Genomic DNA, 19820 nt, shown 5'->3' with positions numbered 1-19820 from the left:
TCTGTCTCAGAATATTTCAGAGTGCTGATATAGTGGGAGAAGTCTAGTGACTTCAGGGTTAATTTTGCTATCAGAAGTATTGGACATGATTTTTGTAGGGTTTTTTGCAGGTTGTAGACAGTGTCTTTCCTTTCCTGTCTAGTTAGTTTGGGCCCCATCATTTGCTCAGCCTATTTTCCTGCCTGTGTTTGTGCCTTCATCTTGTTTCACCATAAATACATGTGTGGGGGCTATCTATTCCTTTGGGTCTGCTCTGGGGCAGTTGGTTTTCCCTTTTCTTGCTTTAGGCTTATTTAGTCCTCCGGCCGTGACGAGGCGTCTAGGAACATCGTAGGTACGCTCCACGGCTACTGCTAGTTGTGTTGTAAGATCAGGGATCTGCAATCTGCATAGTTACCAACCTCTCTGGTTTTCTGTGACTTAGCTTGTTGTGCTTTTTTCTCCTCGGTGACCCATTCATAACAGATAGCCACTTGACAACATTCAGCTGAAGTACCACTGCTCCTGATGGCTCCTCTCTTCAGCAGCATCACCACTGCTCCAGATAAGCTTAACCCCCTCTGCACCAGGTAGGTCCAGTCTTCACCACGGTTGGTTTCCAAATAAACTGTATCACCAACAGTGAGTTGCAGCACCTGATGACCCTTTATAGGAAGAAGGGAGTGGTCACACCTGCTGACTGACTAAACATGTAGTAACACTAGTGGCCACCGGGGGGGAACCCAGCAGCAGACTCACTAAACTTGTAGTAACACCATCGGCCATGGGTGGCAAAAACCCATATTAACCCCCGAAAGCCAGAAAGGAAAAAGGTTTATATAAGAGAGTGCAGACTCTGACACAGATCAAAAAATGGATCGTGACACTTTGTCATTAGTGTAGTGTGTGTATATTTTCATAACGTTATGCATATAGTGTATCTAGTCAATTATCTAATGTTTATTTCGTGTTCTCTACGTTCATACCACCTTGACAGAGTGCCACATGGCTGGTGCAGGCGATTGGCATTTTATTGCTTTCTGTCTGTTTGAGCTGAACGTCAAGAGCAAAATCCAGGGCTGTTGGCATGTCTATGTTAAAGTACTCTGCTGAAGGTGTCTGGTGGCACGCTACTGGTGTAAGGTAGAAGTGTATCATGGCAGAATGTTTCTGGAAAAAAATTTCAATTGTTAGAGAGTCATGTCAACAGTATCTACTATTAGAGAAAGACATCAGCAGAGATATCCCTTCTCAGCGATCAGTGGAGCACTGCGAGTTCCCCTCACAGCATCCTCAGCAAACAGCTGATTTCACGTGGGGAAGCCGGTGGCAGCAAAGCCTTTGATCACCAGTTTACATATGAAATTAATCTGGACATACATCTGAGTCACTGTACATACATTACATTACTTATCTCATACCAATCCTGAGTTACACCCCATGATTTGCCTGAGAGCTGCCGTCATTAATAGCTGTGGAAAGCGCTTGTTTGCTGTATGAATGTCTTCTCCATTAGTGGGGAATCAAACTACAGATGATGTCATATCCGCAAAACCTTACCCTCTTTAACCCATGGAAACCCTGCTGCCATTTTTTGTTTGGGAAACGAGGATTACTACCTGTGTCTTTTCTTATTGAGTGTGTTCATTTTATTGAACAAATAATTTATACACAGAATGATTTATAGAAATACTGAACTCTTGCTAGTAATTTTCTGGACTCTACATTTCATCAAAAAGTAGTATACAAGAAATGGTTTGGTGCCGAAAGTGTATACATAGGATTTGTGGTTATTGGCAGAAAAAAAAATAAAACCACGTGGGACATCTATCATTGTTGCAGATATCCAGGGGATGAGTATCAAAAGCTCAAGGAAGTTTATCCAACAATTATCCAAGCAGGTAAACGTCAGAAATGCTTGTGCAAAAGTGAAAGTTGGGGTAAAAAGGAGCAAGTGTATTGCAGAAGGCTACTAGATATGATAGTACAAAATGGCAGAGCAGGTTGGTTTTTTTTCATCATTTATCCAATAATATTTCATCCAGTATACATACAAATAATAGACAGCAGGATGGCACTCACCGTTCTCTTGAAATGATTCACTTTATTTCATATCGACAAAGCATAGGCATCGGCACGGGAGAAATGTAAAAAGACGGACAACAGCCGTTTCGTGCACAATGCACTTCAACAGGTCCCATGGGACCTGTTGAAGTGCATTGTGCACGAAATGGCTGTTGTCCGTCTTTTTACATTTCTCCCGTGCCGGTGCCTATGCTTTGTCGATATGAAATAAAGTGAATCATTTCAAGAGAACGGTGAGTGCCATCCTGCTGTCATTTTTACTATATTTCATGTTTTTTCTTCACATGGATAGAGCACCCGTTCAGTAAAGGGTTACAGGTGCTACACCGATAGCGGTTACAAGCAGCTTTGCGGGTATTTCTTTCCCAGGGACAGTGCAAGATGTTTTCTTTCTTTCTTTGGACTGATATATACAAATAATAGAAATAACTTTGCAGTTAATTCACCACTGTGAACAAATCATCCAGATTGCCCTTGAACAAGCTTCTGACTTGTGTGGGCGATTCTTGTGCAGAGGTGCAATGAATTGAGCAAGAGAGCAGAGAAACTGACTGACAATGAGAGAAGTACACCTGCGGCGGCATTTTGGGGGACCTCCCCCTTCTCAAGCCTTGAGAAAGGGGGAGGTCCCCAAAACATCTCTGGAAGAAGCTAATGCGAAACACACTTTGCAGCAGGTCTATTTGCGCTTGGCTTTTCCCATCCACTATTTATTATCACCATTTCAGCTACTTTTTAGGTCTACTTACCTTTTCATTATTGTTTCATTAGCTGTTTGGCCATGTGTCCCTTTATGCCATGGTGTAGTTACATAGCTTTGTGCATTGTGGATTTGTCATCCATATGGTTTAGGTTATCCCTTTCTGGTATAGAAGTACATTCCTGTGCTATATTCTCTCTTTTTACTTGATGTTTTTAATCATATTTTGTGAAGAGTTATAAGCAAAGTTATTGCTTTCAGCAGTCCTATTCTAATATTTATACATTTTTACTATATAAAGAAAGTTGGGGGCCACACAATATGGAAAAAGGGGCCGTATGTGGCCCTCGAGATGCAGGCTGTGCACCCTGCTTTAACGAGTAAGTACATCACTCTTTCGTTAGCTATTATTCTGCACAAACAACACAAGGAGAAAAGGGCTCCGCTTTGTGTAGCTCACCCTTTATTATAGATTCATGAACCAGGAAGAACAGCATGAACATGGAGACATAAGAGAGTGTTAATCAGTACTGGCAATGCATGAAATTATGATGAGATTATTTCTTTTCTTTAAAATGAAATCATCAGTAAGCAAAGCGGCATTGATAGTGGCAATTTATAGAGGCCTCCTGGAATAGCTCTTTAATTATTCCTCTGAAACGAAGCCAACTGCTCAAATATATACTGCATATTTATAGATAGTTTTCTTTTCTCTACTGGGTTTGAAAGAGGTGAAAAATGATTTTCACAGAGTGACAGAATGTATACACAAGTAAAATGAAAATAATGGACGAGATTTACTAAGCTGAATGCACCATCATTCTTGGCTTAATTTGTGTAATGAATCTGACGTTCATGCCTTTCACCACATTTATCAGGGCTGATTTATTAAAACTAAGTTCTACATAGGAATGTAATATCATAAGATACACCGAATTTATCAAACATTGTGTGACACTTTCATAAATTTGGTGCAAATAACAAAAGCAAAACTACTTAGGAAAAGTCACTTTAAAAAGTCCCCTCATAATATCTTCTAACTTTAGACTAAACAGCAATAAAAAGGGCAACATATTTATCTTGTGCTGTTTAATAAATTAAGCAAATCTTTATACTGTGTAGGAAAGCCAGGTAGAACTGGGCTAAATTCTAGCACCTGGCTAGCTTTGACTAAGAACCAGGATATGTGTTCACCTCTGCCTTTCTCAGTCAGCTGGTGAAGCTGGGCAGAGTTGGTTGCGTTGGAGCTGGGGAGAGAATAACAATTGGTGTTTGAATGCGGAGCACAGTCCCAAAGAGCACATGCGATTACAAATTAAAGCTGAATTTTCTATGTAAAGGCAGCTACAGCATTGTAAACACAGTATGAAAGCATGGAGGAGCTTGTTAAGCAGTTGGTCCATGTGCAGCAGCAGCAACAACTATTACAGGAGCAGCAGCAACATATTAGCAGGAACTCTGACCACAACCTTCTCACATTCTCTTCCCTCTTCACTCCATGTCTACAATCCCCGCCCCACAAACTTTCACACCCTCGCAGGAATCTTAAACACCTTGACCTACACTCATTCTCTGAATCCCTCCTCCCTCTTACAGATATAAGTTCCTTACACAATGCGGATGACGCTGCTGCTCTATATAACACCACAATAGCTGTAGCTTTGGAATCCGCTGCCCCACTTACACATACCAAAACTCGCAAAATCAACAGACAGCCCTGGCACACCAGCCTGACCAAAGAGCTGAGGCGAGCTTCCAGGGCTGCTGAGCGCAGATGGAAAAGATCCCACTCCAACGAGCACTTCATCGCATTCAAACAGTCCCTCACTACTTTCAAGACCACACTCGCCACAGCTAAACAAACCTACATCTCTTCTCTCATATCCTCCCTGTCTCACAACCCTAAACAGTTATTCAACAACTTCAATTCTCTCCTCCGCCCCCCAGCACCTCCTCCCTCCCCACTTATCTCAGCTGAAGACTTCGCCTCATTTTTCAAGCAGAAGATTGATAACATCAGAGACAGTTTTGGTCAACAACCCCCAGAGCCTTTCCTCCCGACTTCCCAGCCCTCCACCTTCAAAACCATCTTCTCCACCATTACAGAAGATCGACTCTCCACTCTACTCTCAAGATCACATCTCACCACCTGTGCACTCGACCCGATCCCATCCCACTTCATACCAAACCTCACCACAGTCTTCATCGCAACCCTAACCCATCTCTTCAACCTATCACTAACAACTGGTGTTTTCCCCTCAAGCTTTAAACATGCCTCCATCACACCTATCCTCAAAAAGCCCTCTCTTGACCCATCCTCTGTATCTAGCTATTGCCCTATATCACTTCTCCCCTATGCCTCCAAGCTACTGGAACAACACGTCTACCTTGAACTGTCCTCCCATCTCTCTTCTTGCTCCCTCTTCGACCGCTTACAATCTGGCTTCCAGTCACACCACTCCACTGAAACTGCCCTTACTAAGGTCACCAATGACCTCTTAACCGCCAAGAGCAAGCGACACTACTCTGTCCTCCTCCTTCTGGACCTGTCGGCTGCCTTTGACACAGTGGACCATTCCCTATTATTACAGACCCTCTCATCCCTCGGCATCACAGACTTGGCCCTATCCTGGATCTCATCATACCTAACAGACCGGACATTCAGCATCTCCCACTCACACACCACCTCCTCACCTCGCCCCCTATCTGTCGGAGTCCCACAAGGTTCAGTCCTTGGGCCCCTGCTGTTCTCTATTTACACCTTTGGCCTGGGACAGCTCATAGAATCTCATGGCTTTCAGTATCATCTCTACGCTGATGACACACAGATCTACATCTCTAGACCAGATATCACCTCCCTACTAACCAGAATCCCTCAATGTCTGTCCACTATTTCATCCTTCTTCTCTGCTAGATTTCTGAAACTCAACATGGACAAAACAGAATTCATCATCTTTCCCCCATCTCACGTGACCCCCCCTACGAACCTATCAATTACAGTAAATGACTGCCCACTCTCCCCAGTCCCACAAGCTCGCTGCCTCGGAGTAATCCTTGACGCTGATCTCTCCTTCAAACCACATATCCAAGCCCTTCCACTTCCTGCCGACTTCAACTCAAAAATATTTCACGAATCCGTTCATTCCTCACCCAAGAATCTGCAAAAACCCTAGTCCATGCCCTCATCATCTCTCGCCTTGACTACTGCAACCTCCTGCTCTGTGGCCTCCCCTCAAACACTCTCGCACCCCTCCAATCTATTTTAAACTCTGCTGCCCGACTAATCCACCTGTCCCCCCGCTATTCCCCAGCTTTTCCCCTCTGTCAATCCCTTCACTGGCTCCCAATTGCCCAGAGACTCCATTACAAAACCCTAACCATGACATGCAAAGCCATCCACAACCTGTCTCCTCCATACATCTGTGACCTCGTCTCCCGGTACTTTCCCGCACGCAACCTCTGATCCTCACAAGATCTCCTTCTCTACTCCCCTCTTATCTCCTCTTCCCACAATCGCATACAAGATTTCTCTCGCACATCATCCCTACTCTGGAACTCTCTACCACAACATATCAGACTCTCACCTACCATCGAAACCTTCAAAAAGAGCCTGAAGACCCACCTCTTCCGACAAGCCTATAACCTGCAGTAACCACCGATCGACCAAACCGCTGCACGACCAGCTCTACCCTCGCCTACTGTATTATCACCCATCCCTTGTAGATTGTGAGCCCTCGCGGGCAGGGTCCTCTCTCCTTCTGTACCAGTTATGACTTGTATTGTTTAAGATTATTGTACTTGTTTTTATGTATACCCCTCCTTACATTTAAAGCGCCATGGAATAAATGGTGCTATAACAATAAATAATAATAATAAATAATAATAATAATAATAACAGTAGTTCCAACACCACCACCAGCAGCAGATTGCTCTCTTGGCAGAAACTGTCCGGGCCAGGGAGACATCACTTTCTGCCAGAGAAAAGGGCAGTATCTGTGTGAATCAAACAGTACAGGAGGCTTTTCAAATAATAACTCTGGAGGATGACATCGAGGCTTTCCTGTCTGTCTTTGAGAGGGTGACAGACAGGAAGTAACTGCCCTTAAAGCAATGGATCCTAGCATTGTACCTTACTGAGAAACTGCAGAAAGCATACTATGACCTTACCCTGCAGGAGTAGGCTAGCTGAAGGTGGAGATTATGGCACAGTTGGGCGTAACCCTGGTAATATGGGCACAATGAGTTGTACCTCTGGTGTTACCAAAATGACAAGCCTCCTCGGTGCCAGATGTTCCATCTTTTAAGCATGGTGAAAAAAATGCTTACAGCCAGAGACCTGCTCTCTGGCACAGATGGTGGAAATAGTGGTAATGGACCAATTTATCCACTTACTACCTAAATGTCTACAAAGCTGAGTTGTCCAAGATGATCTCCGGAATGAAGATCATCTTGTGAGCCTCTTGGAAAGATATTTGACTGTGAAGAACTCTTTGAGCAATCAAGGAAGCCTAAGGTTACCTTTCTTGGATATGCAAAAGAAGAGGCTCAACACCACGTCTGAGGGGTACCCAAGGACTCAGGAGGGGTCAGAGCCAAGTTCAAGGTGTACATCTCATACTATTTTCTGTTGAAAGTGTTGTTCCCTGGGTCATATATCAGCCTAATTTCCGATGGTCTCAGAACCAATAGATTGCAGCATAGGCCTACTTCTCCTATCCTGCCTGCATTGTTGTTCCTTATCCTGGTGAGGGACTTCAGCAATGCCAGGTGACTGTGAACAGTTTCCAAGTGACGGGACTTCTGGACTCAGTAAGTTTGATGACCCTGGTAAGGGCCACACTTCCGCCTGTACTAGTCCCTGGGAAGCATGTGGGATTAAGGTGTATCCATGGAGATGCCAATAATTATCTCATTGCTTGGGTCGATATATATGCACAGCCTGTCGTTCCATATCCTATGAAGTAGGAGTGCTCAAAAACTGATTGCATACTATTGTCATATGTGACTTTCCAGTGTTCTTGGATTTGTGAGCTAAAGCTATAGCACCCAGTAGACAAGTATGCTGCTAGGAGTTGGCAATGATAACAATGTCACTTGAAGTAAACAGTGAATTTCCTTTCACTGTACTGGCTAGAAATGAGGATGAGGAAGCATCCTCTGAAGCAAATATCCCTGACTTTGAGGCGGTCCAGTACAACTTTTGGACTGCCCAGCTCAGGGAATTTACAGTAGAAGGTACTCTGGAAAATTTAAGTATGTAAAATGGTGTTCCCCAGGGGCTGGGAACTAACGGTAATTTTCCACAATGGACCAAGCATAATGATCTGTTATGGTGAGGGGCCAAGTAAAAGGGGGTATAATCGCTTTCTTGAGTGAGACAATTTAAGCCTGAGGATCAGGTACTTATGTTAATGCTTTCAGTGGAGGACAAGTGCTTTACCAAGTGGCAGCGATCCTATGAGGTGATGGAAGTTAAATAGAATGAATTTTATTACTAGTCACATTTCATTCAGTGTCTGAAATTTAGAATCAGCCAATTACTTTGAAAAAGACATTGAAAATGTCAAACTTTTGATCCTTGAGCACTCAGGCAAGGAAAACCCTTTGTGGAGGAAACATCTAGGGGGCCACGGCTGGAGCATCGCTCTTCCCTAAGGGTTAGAAGGTTAATGCCAACATGTAACTGCAAATTGTATCAGAATTTGAATATTGTATAATACTTTCAGTCACACAGGTTATACATTACATCAGCAGAAAATCGACAATAATGAAGAAAGACAATGCAAGTACCCTGTGTGAACGCCATATGGAGAAGACTAATGCAAACTCTCCACGCTGAACAAATAAAGTTGAAGGCTGCTAGTACTGGACATGAAGGAAAACTGGTTGAAACATCTATCACCACACTGATCACTAGGATTAGTTTAATCTGGCTGGCTAGGCGGTATGGCTGGCTAGGCGGTATGACTAATCTGGCTGGCTAAGCGGTATGGCTGATCTGGCTAGCCTGGTGGTATGGCTGATTTGGCTGGCTAGGCGGCATGACTAATTTGGCTGGTAGGTAGTATGGCTGATCTGGATGGTTAGGTAGTATGGTGGATCTGGCTGGCTACGTGGTATGGTGGTCCACTATAAACTACATGGACAAGGGAAAAGGAAGTCCTTCCAGCTATATAATGGTAATCTACTTAAACCCTGGATGGATAGAAATCCGCTAGTAACCGCTTCCTGATTGACTCAGTCAGAAGCCAACTTTGCGGGTGTTAAATTAGCTGGAAATTTGTCAACTTCCAAAGAAAAACACAGCCTGAAATGGGTACCCCAACAAAGGTGCAGGTTTGTGGATGTACTACGTCAGATCACAGAAAACACCTATTGCTCAGGGACCAAATACATAATATAAAAATCCCCTTAAAATCTATATGTTTAATTAATATGCATTAAAAAAAACAAACAGAAACAACACAAATAACCAAAAAGAATGGTGACCCCAAACAAAGTGGCACAGTGCAAAGATCAGACATGCCCTACTACATAAATAAGTTGATCACTAGAGGGCTATGTAACCCCATATAATAAGCCTTTAATGTATACCTACCTAACCGTGGAGGATAGATAAACTGGTTAATGTGATTAAGCACTATATAAAATAATAGTACTATTAGGAGGTAACTAAGGTTAAACAGAAAAGTGATACTTATCCATATGACACTATTGTCATTGCCTTAATGCGTTTCACCATGAACATGTTCCTCAAGAGGCCCCTAATGATGAAATCTTGATAAGATTGCAAGCCCAGCATGGTCGACCCGGCTGTATCTATGTTTAAGTAGCCCATAACATAATTGGTACTTGACCCTTCCTCTCTTGGCTCGTATGCACCCCCAGATTGATGAAGCTTAGGAGGTTAATGTTTCCATAACCCCTATTACACAAGTGTCTAGTGCAACACAACTAACTGGATATACATGAGATTGATTTCAATGACCAATGCACATATGCTTAAACCCATGTTCCATCTTGGAGCACATCGACAAACACTAGAGCATGCCATGCACATGAGTGTGGATGTATGCGTTCTATCCTGGAAGGCACGTTTAAGTGGCCATATAGACTAATCCTGCAATCATACGATTCACAGGTCAGACTCATATCATTAAGCATGAGCCTCCCACCCTGGTCAATTTAAAGCCCTTTAGGCACTGTGGAATGGAAAATGGTACCCAGCCCTTGGCTTTTGACAGAGGGGGAGGGTATGAGGGAAAGCCAGGTAGGACTGGGTTAAATTCTAGCACTCCAGATCTTGCCTAGCTTTACTTGTCTATCTTTCACTAGTCTCTGCTCTGTCAGTCAGCTGGGGAGACTGAGCAAAATGGGTTGTGTTGGAGTTGGTGAGAGACAACCCAAAGTCTTCTGAAAAAAGTCTGCATGGTGCCGTGTGTATCAAACTGAAACATCACTGTTTGCTATGAACAATAGCCGTTTTGTTTGACCAAACTGTAACTAGCTCAGCCATGTATGAGTAGCCTGGGTCTATTTTGTTTAAGTAGTGCCTGGAAATGGCTAGGGATTTTGTGCTTATGGTTTTGTTTTCAGTGCTGTGCAACCTGTGGAAATAAACATCACATTGTTTTTACACAGGAATCCAGTGTCTGTGTGCCTACTGATGAGAGTGTATCTCTATAACTGTCTGAGTTTACACATGTTAGCTTACTTTCACCAAATACTAAAGCCACATTTTGGGGCAATTTAGGCCCTGTGCCTTGGCATACTATGCCACTGCCTTTTCTCGAGCTTGTCAAAAAAGCTTGTGTAATTCAAATAATAAATGTGAGATATCTTTTTATAAAAATTAAACCAGAATTATGGAGCATGTAGTTTAGTAAATCAGCTCCATTGAATCTTAATCAGTTTTTGTGCCACACTCAACAAATACGAGTGACTTCAAGGAATAGGGGCACAGCTTTACATATGACAGTGTGCACCAAACTTGAAATAAAGTTACTCCACTCGTTGAGCAGGGTCTAAAGAGTGTCTTTACAATTTATGCCAGAATTCTGGTTCATTTGCTCAGTAAACATCCCCAATGTGTTCATAACAGATACGCTATATACTCTGCCAATCCATAAAGAGATGACCATAAAAAGATTGCCTAGATCAGTGGTTCCCAAACTCCAGTCCTGACCCAACAGGTCATGTTTTCAGGATTTCCTTAGTATTTCACAGGTGATGGAAGTATCATCAAGGCATCAGGAATTCTCTCACATGTGTAACACTATGGAAATCCTGAAAACATGACCTGTTGGGGTCCACGAGGACTGGAGTTTGGGAACCACCTGCCTAGATGCAGTAGGCGGTCTTCTGTGCTAACAATTTTTCCCTCCAAGAGTAGTGACACTTTATCTTTGGCCTTTACCATCGCATAACTACAGGCCCTTGCTTCATCCTCCTCATCAGTTAGTTTCCCAGAGAGACAACTTTTATTACGGGCTTGGCTAGAAGAATTGAGCAGTTCTTCCCTGTACTTCCAAATCATTACTCTATATCCCTTGAGTCTATACGTTCAGCTTAAGAACCCATTATATAATTTCCCAGCATGCTTTTCTATATGACATCTGCCTTTGTATTTTCCAAATGCATTTTGGGAAAAAAATCAATATAAATGAGTTGGCCTCAAGTTTCCACCCAGAACTACACCCTTGATGTTGCTCAAAAACACCTTGTTGTATAATATGGATCCAGGTCTGTTAATAATTTCCCTTGAAGAAACAGTAACATTAAGGTTTTCTGATTCGGCTTAATGGACATATACTAATGTACAGTATATTGTTTTAGGAAGGCGCACGTTGTTTTCCATGGTGCTATGCACTCCCATACAGTTTCCCATAATGACCCCTACAAATTACATACACACTGTGCAGTCAGTACTGACGGCAGCTCAGGATGTTATATAAGTACGTGTTCTATTGCCATCTGCGTAACTTCACAATGCTTCCCTGCTCCTTGTTAGCCAGTGATACATACAGATATATATTTTATGTTATCATTTATTTTTACAACTTGGCCATACTTACAAATCTGAATTCCCATGTGTTAAGGCTTATGTTAAAAGTATATAATTATGTACAAAGCCGTGGAAAAGGAAGCTATTTATCGGCTTTGTTCTCCTATCCTCTAAGCAGACTCATGTTTTTCTAATGTTCTCTAACATAATGCTTAATAGAAATGACAATGCATATTGACACGGCAGGGCTGAGCCTTTAATTAACAGTTATTATTGTCCTGCTGTTATTCAAAAAATGACAACATGCCGGGGAAAAATAGCAACGCCGGCTTCGTAGAGTGTTAAGGGACGTTGGGATGGGAGGTTTTATCAGCCTCATGTATTAAATGCCTTGAATTCTTTTGTAGTTAATATTTTTTTTATTATTATTTTATCACCATGTTGGAACTCCCGCTTTTTAATGTTCTGGGTAAAACACAACAAAAGAGGTTTTGATGCTAATTAATAATCACAGAAGGAACCTGGATTTGGGCCAGCCGAGCCTTTCAGCATTGTGATTTACCATGAAATCTGGGCTGGAGCTGAAACCTATGCTGTGAGATGCCATGCTGCAATATTACAATGCAGCTCCCATCTGGATCAGCTTCCATCAGTCAGCCTTTTCAGTTCTTTCCTTTCCCATTACTGAGATCTAACCCCTGACTTCGCAGCCAGTCAATTTCACATCTCGTTCGAGCATGCTGGGTGGGCCAGCAGGTAAATTTGTTCTCAGAAATCCTTATTTTTTACACAATCCAATGCACTTATATCTGAATATTGGGAAGATCCAGTATTAAATGATTTCAATAAATTAAAAAGGAGCTAATGAGATCATGCCAAGAAGGCTGAACGGAGATCGTGCCAGGGACACACAGGGATACAGTCAGTCTAGTTCCCGGTTTAAGCTCTTTGACTCATTACAGATGTACTTGATGATAATTCATACCAAATTGTCTTCTTAGTTAAAATTGAGTAAAACCATGAGACGAGCGAGAATGTGGACTGGAAGGTAACGAAGGGAGTCATTAGACAATGTCTCCATTGTGTGGATTTTTGTAATGTGACAGGTACTTCCCAATAATGATGCTTCAAGCCATCATGTTGGGGCACACAAATCTTAAGATGACAGGTCAACTTTTCTTGACCCACACAAACATATTTGGAAACAGCTTCATGCGACCATTTTTGTGGTTTATTTGACAATCTAGGAGCGAATAATGTTTTTTTCATTAATGCCTTTAAATAAGGAAAAGGTCAATTTGTTGTTTCCACATATAATAGGCATTCACAAGATACAGCTGTATGGACCTTTGTCAAGTCTCAGACGATTCCATAGTGAAGCTATCCCATGTGATTATGTGACTAAATCTCTGGAGTCTTTCCCTTTTACAGTGCTGTAATGAGGTTTGATTACAAGTAATGTTTCATTAAAATCCCCTAGAACAATTAACCCCTTCACGACATGTACTAGTACTTGCCATGTCATGTCTCCCTGTTTGATGTGGGCTGCAGCGCTGAGCCCACATCTTTCCTGACACATGTCAGCTGTTTTGAACAGCTGACATGTGCCTCTAACAGCCACAGATAGAATCGCGATCCACCCTCAATCTCTGACTGTGGCATTTAACTTGAGTTTTAACAACTCAGTTGTCATAGCCGGACTGCTATGAGCTCCGCCTGGTGGACAGTGCTCATAGCAAGTGAGCATTTATGCTACACACAAGCGATCTGATCATTGCCTATGTGTAGCAGAGGCGATCGGACATCTGCAGCTTCTAGTCTCCCATGGAGACTATTGAAGCATGCAAAAAGTGAAAAAAAAATGTTTTAAAAAATATTAACCCCTTTCAAACATCAGGCGTAATAATACACCGATTTCGGACACCCTCCCTTTGATTTGGGCTCACGGGATATAGAGTAATGATTTGGAAGTATACAATGGATTTGAACAACTTCATGTCGCTTCTTCCTGCTGGCCTATTAATGTAATTAAGATATCTATGGAAATATTGCAAGAAAAAAAATCACACTGATAGATAACCTCATTTCTTTCTTATAGACCATTTTTTGGCAAACTTCATAGGACAATCTGAAAATCCGGGACCTACACATGATATAACAACCAGAAGGTGGACCATACTCTGTATTCTCTTACCTCTATTCATGTGCTTTTCTTTCTGCTCCATTTTTAACACCGTTTCTTAAAATTTTGTGATAGTTTTTTCTTTATATCTTGTTAATTCTCTTGTTTCCCCACCCAATCACAATAACACCATTGCACTTTCACTTTGAAGGAGAACTCACCACTTCTCGTGGCAGCCTGTTCCACTCATTGATCACTCTAACTGTCAAAAAGTTTTTTCTAATATCTAATCTGTGTCTCCTCCCATTCAGATTCATCCCATTGCTTCTAGTCTTTCCTTGTGCAAATGAGAATAAAGTTGATCCTTCTACAATGTGACAGCCCTTTAGATATTTGTAGACAGCTATTAAGTCTCCTCTCAGTCTTCTCTTTTGCAAACTAAACAATCCCAAATCCTGCAACCTTTCCTCATAAGACAGGGTTTGCAGACCGGTCACCATTCTGGTTGCTCTTTTCTGAACTTGCTCCAGTTTGTTGATGTCTTTTTTAAAATGTGGTGCCCAAAACTGGACACAATATTCCAGATGAGGTCTGACCAAAGAGGAGTAGACGGAAATAATGACTTCACGTGATCTAGACTGTATGCTTCTGTTAATACATCCTAGAATTGCATTTGCTTTTTTTGCTGCTGCATCACACTGTTGACTCATATTCAGTCTGTGATCTATTAGTATACCCAAGTCTTTTTCACATGTGCTGTTGCTTAGGCCTATTCCTCCCATTCTGTATATGCTTTTTTCATTTTTGTTGCCCATATGTAGTACTTTGCATTATTCTCTGTTAAAAACCATTCTGTTAGTTGCTGCCCACTTCTCCAGTTTATTTATATCTTTTTGAATCCTCTCTCTCTCTTCTCTAGTATTAGCTATCCCTCCTAGCTTTGTGTCATCAGCAAATTTAATCAGTTTACCCTCAATTCCTTCATCTAAATCGTTGATAAAGATGTTGAACAATACAGGGCCCAGGACAGAGCCCTGTGGTACCCCACTTGAGACATTCTTCCAACTGGATGTGCAGCCATTTACGACCACTCTTTGGGTCCGATCACTAAGCCAGTTATGAATCCACCTAACAGTTGCCTTGTCCATTCCATACTTAGTCATTTTTTCAATAAGGATTGTATGAGATACTTTGTCAAATGCTTTGCTGAAGTCAAGATATACTATATCTACAGTATTTCCTTGATCCACCCAATCAGTGATTCCGTCATAGAAGGAAATTAAGTTAGTCTGACATGACTTACTAGTTACAAACCAATGCTGACTCTGTTTAATCACTTCATTCTTATCCAGGTACTGACATACATGTTGTTTAATAATTTGTTCAAAGATCTTTCCTGGTATAGAAGTCAGACTCACCGGCCTATAGTTGCATGGGTCCACCTTCTTCCCCTTTTTGAAGATAGGAACAACATTTGCTCTTCTCCAGTCTTCTGGGACTTCTCCTGTTCTCCAAGAATTTTCAAAGATTATGGAGAGGGGTTCAAAAATTTCTTCTGCTATCTCCTTCGGTACTCTGGGGTGTAATTCATCTGGACCTGGAGACTTGAATTCATTTAGGTTAGCTAAGTGTTTCCTCACTATCTTTCTGTTTATAGATATCCTGGATTCTTCTATTCCCTTAATAGGACAGTGAAGAACAGTTGATGTCACATTTCCTTTCTGAGAGAAAACAGATGCAAAATAGGAATTTAAAAGTTCAGCCTTCTCAACATCCTGTCTTACCATTTCATCATTTTCATCCTGTAAAAATCCTATAGCATCTTTGACTTTTCTTTTACTTTTGACATATCCCCAAAATCCTTTATTATTGCTTTTGACACTGTACTGTGAGTACTTCATTCAAAGGCGCTAAGAGGGAGACGTTCAGAAAAGACACATATATTGGCGGAGTGTTGGAAAGGAGTACTTCATCTTGCCTGGAGGTTGACTGAGTCCCTGACCCGGAGGACACGGCACGGATGCGGGCACCTGTACTACAACAGACTGTGAGTAAAGCTTTGGAACTACATGCCCTGGTTTCCTCCACTTATTCCTGCGCCAGCCTGCCTGACACAGCTACATCCCTCTTGCGCCTGACACTACACCATCTTAGTGTCACTTCACCTACACTGCCCTGGGACTACAGCCCTGCCTGTGGATGGCTATAACATCATTGCTGCACTACACCATCTGTCCTAGAGGATCGGTCTGCAGCGTTGGCTTAACATTTGCCGAACATCACAGGTGGCGTCACGAATCACTTATAAACTTTCACCACCATAAACACACTGAAACAACCCCTCTTACAATGGAGCCCCAGGGCCATGGACCGGGTCACTGCTGCCGTGACAACTCCCGTTGAGAAGATCAACTGGCCCAGTACCAAGTACCCCACGGCCCTGGCGAGAGAGGGCACTCCAACTTGGCGTCACGAACAGGATGACGAGACCGGTGCCACCGGGTTCTGTGTGCCTACGCCTTAACAGCTTGTGAAAATGTGCAGAATAACCAATTTGATAGACTGTAAAATGAACGCTAAAAATGGCCACCAGCGTGGAGAAGAAGGGCGTGACAACATGGGTGGTCCTAAGAAAAGACTGCGAACCATCCTGGGCCTCCCCTGTCTGAATTTCTATGCGACAGCAACATGGCCCACCCCCCGAGGGGTTCGTATACTGGCATGGTATGGAGGAGTAGGAAGAAGACACCGCCCCAAGAAGGAGGAGCGGGAGACGGTGGCGGGAAAAGAGTCCAGACAGGAAGAAGAAGGAGAGGACACCATGATGGAAGGAGCGCGGAGGCCAGGAGAAAATGGCGGGGAGAAGCAACCCTTCCCCAGGCAACACCCGCGGAGCATACGGCCGCTGCGACACCCTTTACAGCGCCCGCCACCACCTCCAGGCCAGTGCTGTCACTGGATGCGGCCTGCCAGGAGAAGGTACATGAGAGTTCCGGAGACTGTGGGACAGGAGCTGAGTCCCAGCCCGGATCTGGCGCTGCCGTGCAGGCTTTTACCGGCATGCCCCAGTCCTATGCTGACACGGATGCAGCTACCGGCCGTTCATCACCCCACTCCAGGGGTTGCGGCTGCCATCATTCGCCACCCGGTACCTAAGCAGGAGTCAGAACATCACCGGGAAGCACCAGGTATGGTCGCCGCCCCTGCAATGATCCTGGTACTAGGAGCCGTGCCTGTGGAAAGAAATGGTCCGGTGACTACCCGGACCACGAGTGGTGGCACTCAAATTGCATCCAGCCCGCAACAACTGGCTGTAGTACCGCCAACTGTGGTACCATTTGGGATCGCAGAGCAGCATCTATCAGTACCGGTTACAGCCCCTGCTGACTTGTTGACAGCAGTACCACCTGAAATTGAGGAACCACATCCATTGGTGCCAATAGCAACTTCTGCAGAAGTACAGACAGCAGAAATACCACCAGTAGCAGTTGATGTGCTACCTATACAAGTAGATGACAACCTCACTCCAGGAGAAAAGGAGTACCTGCAATTTATAGACAACCAGTCAGGAGGAAGAGGAGGTCGTGAAGTTCTCCCCTGGAAGCCGCCCAAGAAAACCAGCTTCCAGAACTCCAGGAGGGGACTACTAGCCATAAAGTTTACTTAAACTAACTGTTACCCAGGAGGGTATTTGCACCTTTGTGCCTGTTTTTCCTGTTTTTCTGTTTTTTTTGGTTATCATAATGTTTTCCTTTTGATAATTGTTGCCCAGTTTTATTGGCAGCGTTTTTTTCCTTACTGAACTGTGGAGATCATGGACACTGAATTATCCAGAACTTTAATGTATATAGTGCACCTCCTAGGTTCCCTCTCTTGGTTTTACATGGCCCTTTTATGGATAAGAACTACCTCATCGGTGCCCTCTCTTGGTTTTACATGGCCCTTTTATGGATAAGAACTACCTCATCATGGAGCATACCTCCACCCAAAAGGACACTGCAAGAGATCCCGGCTGGGAGGCTGGGAGCGGTGTCCAGCACTTACAAGAATTATTGAAGTTTTGATGTGAAATATTTGATAATGTGCCTTATGAAAGTATTAATAGAGAATAGCTTTTATATAGAATCTAGTTAATAGCAATAACTTTTAGGAATGTTTTAATAAAGAGATGATGGACGAACCAGGCATCAACGGTTGTCACATAAGGTTAATAATAGAAAGTAGAAAATGTGAAAGAAGAAATATGATAATGATAACACTTGAAAGTGGTGGTGTGTTTACTGCTAATAGCACTTTGAATTAGGAACTGTAGTAAGATAGATAGTTAAAATGTTTGTAACGTTCAAGACTCAGTGACTCCCACATTGGGATGTTTAGATAAGAACTATTTATTAGCATTATAAAAATTTTGTATGTTCCTGTATTTGTCCACCTTTGTTTTCTTGCAGCTCATGGACGTGCTGTGTTTAACGGGGGGGTATGTGGCGTCCCTGAGGGTTCAGTCGCCACAGAGGTACTGCACTTCCTCCGGAGGTGTGGTACCCCACCGTCCAGGTAAGGTGGAGCCACCTGACCACACTCCAACACCTGCATCCCACACAACATAGTAGTGTAGCAAAGCACCCTTTGGTGGCTCCCTGCTTGGAACACGATGCGTGCTGGGAGGCGGGTGGAGTTTAGTTTGCACTAAAAGAGCAGGAAGAGGATAGGATTTAGCAGTTAGTCACAGGAGTCTGACGAGGTCAGTCTGTGAAAGGAGATCCCGAGTGGGATGGATGAAGGAAGTGCTGCAGCCGACCTCAGTGATCTGGGTCCGCTGGCACAAGAAAGGAACTTTGATAGAAAGCCTGACTCTCCATAAGAAAGAAAGGATTAGTACGGAACATGAGAATAAGAGAACAAGGACCAGGGTTAGAGGAGAACCCTTCCCAAGTTCTAAGCGCAAGGCCTGGGTCCGGTCCCCGAGGTTGTATTGATACTAATGGTCCTGCAGCAGACACCGGAGGAATAGAAGTAGTGACCACTTTATTCTCACACCAGACTTGGGGCCACAACAGCAACATGTGTGAGCCGGGACTAGGTAGAAGGAGTCCCCGAAGTAGGCTACAGCTGTCTGCCGTACAAGCTGAGTTCATAGGAACATCTGACAGGAGGAACTCCAGTGTAACTCAGTACTGTGAGTACTTCATTCAAAGGCGCTAAGAGGGAGACGTTCAGAAAAGGCACATATGTTGGCGGAGTGTTGGAAAGGAGTACTTCATCTTGCCTGGAAGCTGGCTGAGCTCCTGACCCGGAGGACATGGCACGGATGCGGGCACCTGTACCACAACAGACTGTGAGTAAAGCTTTGGAACTACATGCCCTGGTGTCCACCACTTATTCCTGCGCCAGCCTGCCCGACACCGCAAGCTGGAAGCAATGCAGCACTGCCTCATCAAAGCGGGAACAGGCTGTGCTGAAGCTAATATGCTTAGGTGAAAAACCCCCACAATGCTGAAGAGTTGTGTATAGCTCTGAGAGAGCAGGCAGATCGGTGGCTGAGACCGCTGAATGCACAGCCAGGAATGGTTGTGTGTGAAAATGGCTGGAACCTGGTGGCTGCTCTGTGGCAGGGCGAGCTCACACACGTGCCATGCCTGGCTCATGCGCTTAACGTAATTGGTCAACGTTTTGTGAAAAGCGACACGGAGCTGGCAGATCTGCTAGTACAAGTTCAATGCTCTGCGTACCCTTTTTAGAAAGTCAGCTTCAGCTTCATCCATCCTTGCCGTGATTCAGCAGCGCTTGCAGCTTCTGGGTCACCGACTGGTGTGTGATGCCCCCAGGTGTTGGAGCTCTACACTGCAGATGTTGGAAAGGATTTGTGAGCAGAAGAGGGCAGTTTGTGCCTACTAGGCTACCAGCATCAACAAGGTTGTCGGTATTCACTT

Source organism: Dendrobates tinctorius, unplaced genomic scaffold, assembly GCF_039654945.1.
Source record: "Dendrobates tinctorius isolate UK_male_01 unplaced genomic scaffold, ASM3965494v1 ptg000231l, whole genome shotgun sequence".
NCBI lineage: Eukaryota > Metazoa > Chordata > Amphibia > Anura > Dendrobatidae > Dendrobates > Dendrobates tinctorius.
This window is presented reverse-complemented; position numbering follows the sequence as displayed.